The 13,198-nt window shown below is 33.0% G+C and overlaps 1 pseudogene; it reads right to left on the reverse strand.

Moving 5' to 3' along the window:
- The window catches only part of LOC143640402 (zinc finger protein 280D-like), a 91,155-nt pseudogene that overhangs the window by 19,039 nt on the left and 58,918 nt on the right, over positions 1-13,198 (reverse strand).

A 13,198-nucleotide genomic window follows, 5' to 3' on the forward strand; every position in this document is an offset into this window, starting at 1 on the left:
AAAAATCCAGAAATATTTAAAAAACAGGCATAAAATAGATAATAAAATCAGAAGACAAAATATGGATGCTTATTTATTTACCTTAATGGGACAGGCTGAACATCAAATGGAAATTCTTTATTATATGTGAGAATATTCTTTAGGACTAGAATAAAGACATAGACAAACATTAGTCTTATATCTTATATCTTAGTCCTACATGTTATTAAGTCTTATATATTAGTTAGTCTTATATGTTATATCTTAAATTGATACTTTTAATCGTATTTTATAATGTATTAACCACACATTAATATATGTATTTTAAATTCCGAGCTTCACTATCATTTCAAGACTATGCAATTGACTACTGAGTGTCTTAGCAAAATAAAAATGTCCATAGTGGACTGCAGGTACCAGTATTTTCAGAGTACTGTAAGATCTCCAAGGAAAGTCTCAGAGCCCTGATAGAAAATGAACCATAAAATAGTTCTCCAATGTACAAGGTCCTAGGTGATATAGGGTGAAAGAGAATACCTCTTCTCCTGAAGTATTTTAACTAAAAGATTGATACTGAAGATGACTAATTAAAGAGAAATAGATAATCACATCTTATTCTTTATCCTAAGTAGATTTCCCTCAATACTTATCACACTGGTAAGGTTTGTAGCAACAAGGTTATAATTCTAATATTCCTTTTATGATGAAATTTATTATATATGTGTACACACATATATACATGCATATATGTGTGTGTGTGTGTGTGTGTGTGTGTGTGTGTATATATTTACACATGTGTACACACACATACACACACACACACACACACACACACACACAGCAGACTCTCTCCTCAGGGAAGTCATCAAACAACATAATGCTATCACCTCTTGTGTCCTGGTTGATTACTTTCTGGAATGTAAGCCTACAGACAGATGTTATACAATTCTATCTGTATCTGGAAAAGTATTTTATGAAATTTATTGTTTCATTTCCCAATTTATGGGTTCCTAGTGACTACCTGCAATTATTTCAAGGTGAATATTTAGCATTATTAATTGGGCAACCCATGATTTTTACTCTAATTACTCAGACTTTAATTTTGGAGTCTTGCAGATTTGAGTTAAAAGGAGTATGGCATATTGGATTCCTAAATAAGAAAATTCAAAAAGAACAGGTTGTAATTACATAACTTATTCCAATAGGAGTCAATCATCCAGTGAGAAAGAAGTTGGAAACTTGTATCTAGATTCTCATTACTCACTCTTAATTCTCTCTTCCTTTAGCTCTTCCTCATCCTTTATCTCTTTCTTCTTCTCAACAAATGCATACCGAGTACTCACAATGTTCCAATCACTGCTTTAGGTGTTAAAGATACACAGTAATCAAGAACTCATATTTGGATCTTAGACTTTACTAAGGAAAAGTAGACAATAAATATGCCAATAAATAAACTAGATAATGTAAGATGTGATTAGTGGTATGAAGGATACAAACAGGATGCTGTGTAAAAGCAGAGAGAACTTGGTAGAGTAGCTAAGGTAGACAGGGTGCCTTTCGAAACTAAACTGTAAGAAGACATTTGAGCCAAGACCTGAGATGAGAGGAATCATCCACAAGTGGCTCTAGCATAAGGGCTTCCCAGGTATTAGAGAACAGGCTGGAGCAACAACAAAGGTTCCAAGTAGGAAAGAGTTTGCCTTATTCAAGGCATAGAAAGGACTGTGAGAACTTAAGTCTGACAAGCAAAGGGGAAGCAGCAGGAGATCAAAGTAGAAGGTTTAAATCAAAACCTAGCCCTACAATTACAACAATAACTTGAACATTTACATAAATACTCTAATCTCCCCAGTTCTAAAATGAGAATGCTACTTCCTTTACAGGCTATTGAGAGAATTACAGCCTAAATAAATGTATACAAAATGGCGAGGGAAAATCTAAAATGGACATTCACTCTCTCCATGACCTTTGTGATCTAGTTGACTAGAATCCTAATATTTCTTATCTTACTAAGAAGTACTGTTTATTTTTTAATACAAGAACATCTTTTCTATACTTCTGCATGATCATTGTTACTAAACTATTAAATCAACTCAATATTAATAAGTAATATTAATAAATATTGATCACTTACACAACAATGGAATAGATACCCAAGAATGGGGAGCAGGTAACAAAAAGATCATGTCTCACTTATATCAGAAACAAAAACACAGAAAAGATCATATTGTAATAAGAGTTTAATAAAATGGGCAAAAAAATCAACCATTAAAAATGTATATAACAATAATTTTTAAAAGTTGATCCTGTGATGGTGGCATGTGTCTGTAATCCTAGGTACCAAAAGCCTGAGTCAGGAGGACTAGAAGTTCTTCTGCCTAAGCAACGTAGGGAGACCCTGTCTCAAAATAAAAATAAAACAATAAAAGAGCTGGGGTTGTAGTTCAGTGGTAGAGTGCTTGCCTTGCACATGTGGCACTGGGTTCGATCCTTAGCACTACATGAAATAAATAAATAAAATAAAGGTATTGTGTCCATCTACAACTAAAAAAGTTTTAAAAAATAAAAAGGACTGGAAATACAGCTCAGTGGTAGAGCACCCCTGGGTTCAATCCCCAGTACATCAAAAACAAACAAAAAAGTTGAAAAATATCTTGGTTATTAAGAATATCTTGGCTGAGTGTGGTAGTGCACACCTGTAATCCCAGAGGCTTAGGAGGATTAAGAATTCAAAGCCAGCCTCAGCAAAAGTGAGGCATAAGCAACTCAGTGAGACCCTGTCTCTAAATAAAATACAAAATAGGGCTGGGGATGTGGCTCAGTGGTTATCTTGCATTTGTATTGTAACAGAATAATTAAATAGTATTTTCTTTTCTTTAGTATCAAAGCTCTGAAGAGGAAGTATTTGCTTTAGAATAATAGCTTTGTTATATTATTTTTACAAGTTAAAGTATTATCAAACATTTAATTTATGTGGATAGCTTTAGAACTAAAAAAACAAATTATGTTTTACTTTCTATAACTGTAGTATAGGTTTACATTTTCAACAACTATGGAATAACAGCTTCTATTGTTCTTTTAAAATAGCTTAAACTTTACATAGAGTTTTCTTTCTACCAATACTAGCAATGATGTCTTAGGAGGATCTGAAGAGGAGCTTGAATTTTACAAAAGATATTATCATAAGTATGAAGCATGTCATGGGTTAGAGATTCATGGGCTGATTTGGTAGGACTTACACACTTTGGATCACTACATGGCAGACATCTGATGCTACTCCACCATGGAAAATTCAGCACTCCCAGCCTTTCTCTTGGAGGATGGACCTACCAACCTCCTGAAGCTAACCCTCAAAAGATGACACACAGGTAAATATCAAAATGCATTCTGCTTTTGTGACTGACGTGTTTCATTTTTGTGGTAGGAAAAATGGGCAGCTGCCTCAATTTTGAAAGGGTATTTTTTAAATTATAGGAAAAGATTCCTTCAAAATATTCAAATCTATTTAACTCAACACAATCTTGCCAAGTTCATACTACACTTAAAGCATTCAATAGGCGCTGGGGTGGGGGAAGAGTCCATTCATAATCTCTTTGAGGACTGAAACAAATACAAGTGAAAAATAACACATGTGAGAGTCTGACAATGGATAGTTAAAATGATCCTATACAGGAGAGGAGGCAGAGTTTAATTATGCCTCTATAGAGACAGCAGAGAAAGCTTTCAGGGAGAGGTGGGATTCTGTGAAGCCTTGAAGGGTGGCTTAATAGAAGGGAATTTTGCAGGGTGGTGGTGGGGAGATATGCTTGAGTAAGCAGCAGTACATTACTGCAATTACATAAGAAAAAATGGCTCAGACTTTCACAATCATAGTTTTAGTATTTTCAGACAGAATTTAAAAGATTTCAAAATGTTGAAGTAAAGAATACATCAGCCTAATAAACCAGCCAAGAGCTAGGGATGTAGCTCAGTGGCAGAGCATTTGCCTTATATGGGCAATGCCCTGGGTTTGATCCCCAGCACCACACACACGCACAAAATTAAATTTTAAAAAAACTTTTTTTTAAAAGAAAGGAAACCAGCTAAGTTCAACATATTAAAAGTTAGAATTCACTATTTTTCCTTAGAAGAGGCTTAATTTTTTAAAAAGCAAGCTTGAATAAGTATACTTAATCTGAAATATTACTAAATACCAATTTGTAGAAAATATTTAATTCCAACTCAATAATTAACTCACAACAAGTGCCCTGCTTGGATAAATTCCAAATTACAGAGTCTACCCTACTGAAATACTCGTTTATGTTTCTTTCAGAAGCAACAGCAAATTAAAATCATCTAAAAGGATAACTATCAAGAAGGGAAAAGTACAAATGAAAAACATTATAAAAAATATAATAAAGTGAATCTCCAAAATTCTCTTTCCATTTCTACTCCAAATCTTTTTTAAAAAGCCGAAAAAGTAATAGATTTTAACCTGATCTTCGACTAATACATGGATCAATAATTTCTTAGTAATTTGAACTGGAGAGCTGTACTTAGGAATGATGTAGTACAGCACCACTACAGGTATTAATAACAGCATAGTGAAAGAACCGGTCCAGGTGACCCTAAAACTCATTCCTGGGATTTACAAGCTAATGTCGGTGTTGTCCTTAGAAAAATGAAACTGAGAGGATTCGAGTGCTTAGCATATAGATGCTATTCTAAAAAAAAAGGCAATTAATGAAAGATCTTGTGAGGCAATAGAAGTACTTGAGCATGCTCAGAGGAAGAGATAATAAATATATGAAATAAACATCCACAGTCTTTACAGCCACTCTGTGTATCTATAAGATTCTTAAATTTTGTTTGGAAACAAACTAATAGGAAATAATGACTGAATAAGAAGCCAAAATCCTAATTATTTTTATCGTAAAAAACTGAGGGCTGGTGACATACTTTACTGGTAAAGCACTTGTCTAACATGCTCAAAGCCCTTGGTTCAATCCCCAGCATCATCTCTCCCTCTCTCTCTCTCTCTCTCTCTCTCTCTCTCTCTCTCTCTCTCACACACACACACACACACACACACACACACACACACACACACATATGCACACACTCACACACAAACATAATTTTCAGTAGAACCACTGTATAAACAACTGTTGCAACATTTTATTTAAAGCCATCAATGTGTTTTTCTCAAAATAATCTTATATGTAGCCAGTCATAAAAGATTATATATCATATGAGTCCATTTAAATAAAATGTCTTCAATAGGACAATTTATAGACAGAAATCAAACTAATGGTTTCCTAGGGCTGGGAATTGGAAGGGATTTTAGGGGGATGGCAAGAAGTGAATGACTGCTCATGGGAATAGGGTTTCTTCTTGTGGTGATGAAAATGTCCTAAAATTGATTGTGGTGATGTCTGCATAACTCTTCCAATTTACTAAAAAATTGAATATGATATGTTAAATTGGTGAACTGTGCTTTATATAAATTATATCTCAATCATATACAAAGTATTTATTAATGCTTTTGAAAAATAAAGTTTTAGGTACAAAAAAACCCAAAAAATTGTGAGAAATATTACATTGATTAGTATCCTTATATACATTGGATATAGGCATAAGAACTATTTCTGAATATAAGTGTGTCTCTTATAACATCTCCAACTCTTATGATCTATGGCTGGAGATGTAGCTCAGTGGTAAAATGCTTGCCTAGCATGTGTGAGGTCATGGGTTTGATCCCCAGAACCACAAAGAAAAAAAAACTTTATGATCTGGATTACATAAAGTAACCAAAACTATTAAAATGACAGAGTTCATCAGAATTCTTGCCATATTCAGAAGGATGGTGTTCTGAAGAAATGAAATATGATCATCTAAAACTGTGGAAAAGCCACCAGAATCACAACAAATCTGTTACGCATTCCTTTGTTGTTGTCTGTTGTTGTTAACTTCTCTTTTCCAACCCAAACAACAGAAAATCAGATCCCCTTCAGTATACTCTGAGAATCCTTTTTCTACCCAGGATTTGCAATACAATCACATTTCAGCTATCTCAATAATATATGTCTTTGTTAGAATTGCTATGAATGAATTAGATATTGGCAGTTTGTGGAATTTATAGGAACATTCTATTTAGTTCTTTTTTGGCAGGGGATACTGGGACTGAACTCAGGGGCACTTGACCACTGAGCCACATCCCCAGCCCTATTTCATATTTTATTTAGAGACAGGGTCTCACTAAGTTGCTTAGTGCCTTGCTTTGCTAGGGCTGGCTTTGAATTTGATATCCTTCTGCCTCAGCCTCCCGAGCGGCTAGGATTACAGGCATGCGCCACTGTGCAAGGCCCTCTTTAGTTCTTAAATTAATTTTTTACCTCTTACTCAAAGCATGTTTACATTAAAAGGATTGCACTAGTGTGAACTGAGATAGACTGACAAATGTTCTGAGATCTAGACCCTGCTCAGTTACTGGGGATTTAAATGAAACAGGGCAAACAAATCATTTCATTTCTTTCCTCAATAGAGAATGTGACCACAAGTCTGAGACTCCTTTCTGTTTGAAAATGCTTTGATTTTATGATTCCCTACTTAAAAATCTTACTTAGTTGGATAAATAAAATCTACTATTCCCTAGTCACATAAATGCACTGAGATGTGCAATCTTATCTCAATAAAAAAAAGAGTACAGGAGCTGGGTTATAGTTCTGTTTGTAGAGCATTTGCCTTGCATGTGTGAGGCACTGGATTTGATCCTCAACACCACATAAAAACAAATAAATAAAACAAAGGTATTGTATCTGTCTACAACTAAAAAAAAAATTTTTAAAAGGCTACATTAACTTACATTCATTCAGTTATTCACACTGTGCCTTTGCCCATACTGCAAGATGAAATCCAAATGGTAATTAAAAATGCAAATATTGTAGGAGTTTAAAAGCACCAAAAAATAAGAGAAATAAATCCAATCACTTTCTGTGCTAAACAATCTTAATATTCACAACAGATAAAACTCTTTCTAAAGGAATATCACTAAAAAATATAAAACAAAACTTACTTGGTCCTAGCTTCTTCAGGTCCTCCAGTTTAAATTCTTCCTGGGACTGTGTGGACTAAATTTAAAATATGCATATTATATCTTTTCATTACAAAGATTTCACTACACCCTATGTCTTTTAAGTGGCAAGAATCAAATATTAAAATAAATATATTTCTTGCTTTAATGGTAGAAAATGAAAAGTTCCAAACTGATTTTTGGAATATTCAAGCTAATAGAAACAGAAAAAATTAAAATCATATCTTTTATTTCTACAGTGTACAAAGTATGAACTAAATCATTTAAGTGTGAGTTCAACTGATCAATTCCAATTGTTATAAAACCCTTCTGAGATAATATTGCTTTGGGCATGAATGTCTAATATCTTATTAGAGCGATTTAGAATAATTCATTAAAAAATTCCATTTACCTGTAAAGCTGCGCTTCGCAATTCCAAGCATGTTGCAATTTTGCCAATGGTTTTCTGTAGGGAAAAAAATGCTATACATCCCAAGATAATTTTAACTGTCAGTTACTAAAATCAAGAATTTTTATTTATAAGAGATCTATAGGGACTTGGATTTTAGCTCAGTGGTTGAAAACTTGCCTCACATGTGTGAGGCACTGGGCTCGATCCTCAGTACTACATTAAAAAAAAAACAAAGATATAGTGTCCATCTACAATTTAAAAAATTTACAAAAGAGATCTATACTTCTTTAAATAAATTATTATTCCTTTTCTAGCACCTTGCAGATTTTAGAGAAGAGAATCTGAAGACAAAGGGCTGAGAAGTGGGAGAGAGATGAGTATATATTCTTCTCTAAACTAATATGCCATAACCAATTCTAAATCAAGTTTGGTTTGGTGATAGGTCTAGATATGATTTAAAGGGCAACAAAGATAGCCATTATGGAAAGCAGTGTGGAGGTTCCTCAAAAGATTAAAAATTGAACTACGATATGATCCAACAATTCCACTCCAGGATATGTGGCCAAAGGAAAGGAAATCAGTAAGCTGCAGAGACACCTGCACTCCCATACTCATAGCAGCACTATTCCTATTAGCCAAGAAATGGAAACCTAAGAGTCCATCAACTGATAAGTGGATAAAAAAAATGTTATATATACACAATGGAATACTATTCAGTCATAAAAATAAAGAAATCCTATCCTTTGCAACAACATGATGGAACAAGATCATTATATTAATGAAGTAAGCCAGGCACAGAGACAAGACCCAAAAAATCTTATTCATGTGGAATACAAAAAAGTTGATTTCATAGAAGTTGAAAGTAGAATAGTAGTTACCAGGGGTTGGAGCCAGTAGGGGTGGGTGGAGGGATAAATAAATGCATCCTACATTTCAAAAGAAAAAAGAAAAATTTGAAAGTTTTTAAACATAAGAAATGATAAGTGAGTAGAAAATGTTAACTGGATTTAAATATCACACAATATATACATGTATCAAAACATGTTACCCCATTTATATGTACTATCTTTGTTATCTGTAAGTTAAAATATTGACTTTATTTGTTTTAAAAATAGCTCTTTTTTAGTTGTAGATGGACATAATACCTTTATTTTATTAATTTGTTTTTATGTGGTGCTGAGGATTGAACCCAGTGCCTCACACATGCTGGGCAAGCAAGCACTCTACCATTGAGCTACAACTCTAGCCCCCAAATACTAACTTTAAAAAAGAAAACAGAAAATTAAAAAGGGGGAGGGCAATGAAAAGGGATTTTTTACATCTTCCCTTCCAATCATCTTCTCATAAAGCCTGAAATTTACTAAAAGATATCTGAAAGATAGCACAATGGTCTAATTTAATTCTGATTAAAGCTCAATTCTGACTTGTTTAAAAACATAGGCAATATTAACAAAATCAGTATTTGTGATGAATGGTGCAGATTTTACAGTCTACCTGTTTTATAAAATAAGCTATAAAACAGATGTGATAGGGCACAGTCCTTGCTTTTAATATGCTCATGTTCTATTATGTGTGATAAAACATATACAAAATCACTATATTAAAAAGAGAGACACTCAATCTATAAGCTTCAGCAAAATAAGTTCCTTTTATGTCCTAAAGGAAAAGAACAAGATCTATATTAGGAATCCAGTCCCAAAGACTAGGGAGGATTTCCAAATCAAAGAGTTTGGAAAATTGTCATGGTTCAATTACTTAAAATCCCCAACTGAAAGCAGAGGGATAGGTTTGAAAAGTAAAGTGAAGTAGGGCATAGTCATTCTGAAAATGGACCTTCCACAAACTCCTTGCTGAGGAATCTAGGATTTCTTTAACAATAAGTTACACAGAAGTGTGTTTTTATTGTTCTTTTTTTTTAAACAGACATGCCCTTAAGAACACTGTTGTGAGCTGGGCATAGTTATGTGTACCATCTACTGGGAAGGCTAAGGCAGGAGCCTAAAAGTTTAAGGCCTGTGTGGGCAACACGGTGAGATTCTTTCTAAAAAAACAAACAAAAAACCCCTTGGCTATTGTGATACAGGTATGCAATGTATACATAATTTAAAGGAAAGGGGAAAAACTGAAGGAAAAATCATTTAAGTTATTTCAAACTGTCTAAACAATATTCAGAATAAGAATATGAATAGCTAAGGTGGAAATGAAAAGGGGAGATTCATGAGATTCATAAAAGAAATTATCAGGGCAGGCAGCTGAACAATGACACTGAGACTTCTAGGTCCTTCCAAAAAAGATATTTCTGAAATGTCTTTAGGAATAAGTTTAGATCATAAAAGCAAAAAACTGTGTACATCATTTACAATGCTTACAAAATGACATATTTTGGAAAAAAACTGACACATTTTTCTGAACGCATTTTATGTATGACTTACAAAATGTTTAGTAAATTGGGGATTTGGTGATTTTGTGTTTGGTTAATGTTCTTTGAAAGGTAAAAGAGGAGTAAAGGGAAGTAACAGTATTGTCCTGGCCCCTGGTGCTTAGGCTAGTGGACACTCTTCAATTACTGTATCAACAAACAGCTAGGATAGCAACTCACAAAAAAAAACTATTATTGAGCAAGATATGCCTCTCAGACACACAAGTAATAATATTTAATTATCTCCATAATCTTTTAAAAATTTCAATAGAAAAGCTTAGAAAATATGCAATTTTAATCTGAAAAGAGATTACATTTGAAAATTATATTTATACATAGTTTGCAAAATACTCAGGTTTATTCATCCTCTTAAATAGCTATGTATAAAAACCAGCAGTAAGCAATCTTTTCTACATAAAGTCTAATATCCCCAATCATTGTTGTTCAAATATACCACTCAACTCCAGCAAAACTAGTAAATAATTAAGTATAAATATAATAATCAAATAATTTATTAATAACAAATACTGTTAATTATTAACCACTTATTAATAACTAATGAACACTTTCCGACAGGCTCTCCTAAGTGATTTATAAACATTAATTTAATTAACCCTCCCCACAACTCAGAGTTAGCTATGATCATTTTACAGGTGTGAAAACTGAAGTATGAACAGGTTAAGTAATTTGTCCCAGTCATCAATGCCTTCTATATAACACACAAGATATTCAATAAAACCACACACTTCAATCAATTCCATTTAGCTATATTCTTTACTATATTCTTTCAAAACTGATTTTATAAAAGAATTTTGCTTGTATTGAGATGTATCAATGAGATAATCTTCAAAATAGTGGTTAGCTTTTTTTCCTTCTTGACTTTAAAATCCATTTTATTTCACACTTCAAACATTTAAGATAAAAATGTTGTACCTGAACAATAAGAAACCACTAACAAACTATTCTCACTTAAACATTTCTTCAAGTTAAGCAAAGGCAATAGCTTTTTATACAGAAATGTACTGAACTATGGTAAAATACCAACAGGCCTTATTCATAACTATTTTAAGGGACCACACCCAGCTTCAGTATTAAAAAAGAAGTGAAACACTATTATTTCAGCTGTGGCAATAACTTTTAAAACATGTAGATTTTATTGATGTCAAAATCAAGTGCTTGCTACTGAAACAGTGTCACCTTCCTTAAAATGAACAGTTCAGAAAAATGATAAAGAAGCACAAGTTCACATATTACAGAGTATAAGTATTGACTACTTTAATTAATGTACATTAAACCAAGCACTGAAGTGATGTTTGATTTTTAGAAAGACTTAAATCACTAGCATTTTATTCAAATTAATTGCTCATACCTAATATGATAAGAAACAGAAAACAGTATCATTTTTAGAGTATTATCTACTTTAGTTTGTCATTGCTAAGAAAATTGAGAGCCCTAAAGATCAGTTAAAGGAAAACATGGAATAAAAATGGACAATTAATGAGCTAAATTAATTTTGCTAAAATGTATTCAATTTATATAATGAATAAAATCAGTTTGAAAATAAACATAATTCAGTACAGTCTTTCTTAATCCAGACTTAACTTTTAAATATTTAAGCAGCCACTCATCTTCCATCTAGCTGTTGGAGGAGAGATAACACTGGGGTAGAGAGAAAGTGGAAGTAGAAAGGTGGAATCGATAAAACATAAAACAAGTATATAGTGCTGTGATTCTCATTACCACCAAGTTTGACTCAAAACAGGGAAAAACTTTCTAAGTGTCATGAGACAGGATGTTCTATTTTGTCCAGAATCTTACATGAGAAAATCTACTACACCAAAGTAGGGAATTTCACAGAATGAAAGCTTTTGGCAGCTTTTTGTTGGCCACTAAACCCAGTTGTTATAATGACAAAACTATTGAAAACTGAAATGAAAGCTAAGGGAACTAATCGTGAGGGAGGATCAAATAAGAATCATAAACTCTTGTTTTAACTAGAAATCTTTGAGAATATTAAAAATAGGAAATAAATGTGAAGTTTTTATTCTATCACCAATTAATTTGGTTTAGACAGATTAGTAGTTCTGCTTTAGAATTCTTTAGATATAAAATAAACATTGGAAAAATATGTTATTCTCTTAAAAATTAGGATTTATTTTAATAAAACATTTATTCATCAAATATATTTGAGAGCTCACTGTGAACTAGACAGCAAAAAGTTTCATAAAGAAAGCACTTTAGTAATAAGATTGGTTTTTAAAAACCAAAAACATTTTTCAAAGTTCCACTAACTACTGAATGGTTGGCATAATTATATAACTCGTCACTGCTATCAATACATGAAATAGTATAAGCATAAGAAATATAACTCAAAATAAAACAACATTTTTGCAAAGAATAAGGTTAAAAGCATTTTCTATTTTCCTTTTTGGAGAAAAATAAATTCAGTTTTCTCTCCAGCTTATGTACAGGCATAGTATTTAATGCAGATCTAACAGTATGTGTCAAAATTTCCTGTATTATGTTCTTTAGAACACTATATCCAATGAAATATTCTGTAAAGAAAGGAGGGGAGCTTTTCAAAAGCAAATAATTTTTAAAATACTGCACAACCAAACTCTTTAAAATATCCAACATACACATTAGAATATTAAAAGTCCAGAGAAGTTACAAACTGTGTGCAAGTAATGCCTATTGGGCTGGGGATGTAGCTTACTAATATACAGAGTGCTTGCTTGCCTAGCATGAGGACCTGGGTTCTATTCTTAGCACAACACACAGACACACACACATACACACAGACACAATCTATTAATTTTTAAGAGCCAGTGTTTCCCAGAACATGTCTTGAAGACCTCTCTTTTCTAATCATTATTAACTGAAGACTTTGATAATTTTTTCTTATGGAACAATCATATAAGGCCTATACATCAATATGAGTGTTTCTGTCTGTTGTGAATATTTCACTTGCATTTTCACAGAAATTTAAACCTTTAAATGAATATAACTTGCCTTATATAGTAGAACAGAATGACTTGGGGTCCTTCTTCAAGACCAAGGAATAGACAGGCAGACAGAAGCTCTGTCTGCAGTTACACCTGGCAGCCAGAAATGCCTCCTGGGCAGGTATTATAAATAATATGTTCCTCAGAAATCAGGCTTCCAGGAGAGGAGGAGGTACAGACCACTTTACATGTAGAGGTCACTGGAGTTTTAGGAAGGAAAGACCTTTTAAAGTCACTTAAGAGTTCTCTAATCTCTCATGTCTTATATAAGGAAAATCAGGCCCAGAGCCAAAGCCAGGATGCAAGACTTCAGTCTTCTGACTCTAGGTCTC

This window comes from Callospermophilus lateralis, unplaced genomic scaffold (genome assembly GCF_048772815.1).
Source record: "Callospermophilus lateralis isolate mCalLat2 unplaced genomic scaffold, mCalLat2.hap1 Scaffold_227, whole genome shotgun sequence".
Classification (NCBI taxonomy): Eukaryota; Metazoa; Chordata; class Mammalia; order Rodentia; family Sciuridae; genus Callospermophilus; species Callospermophilus lateralis.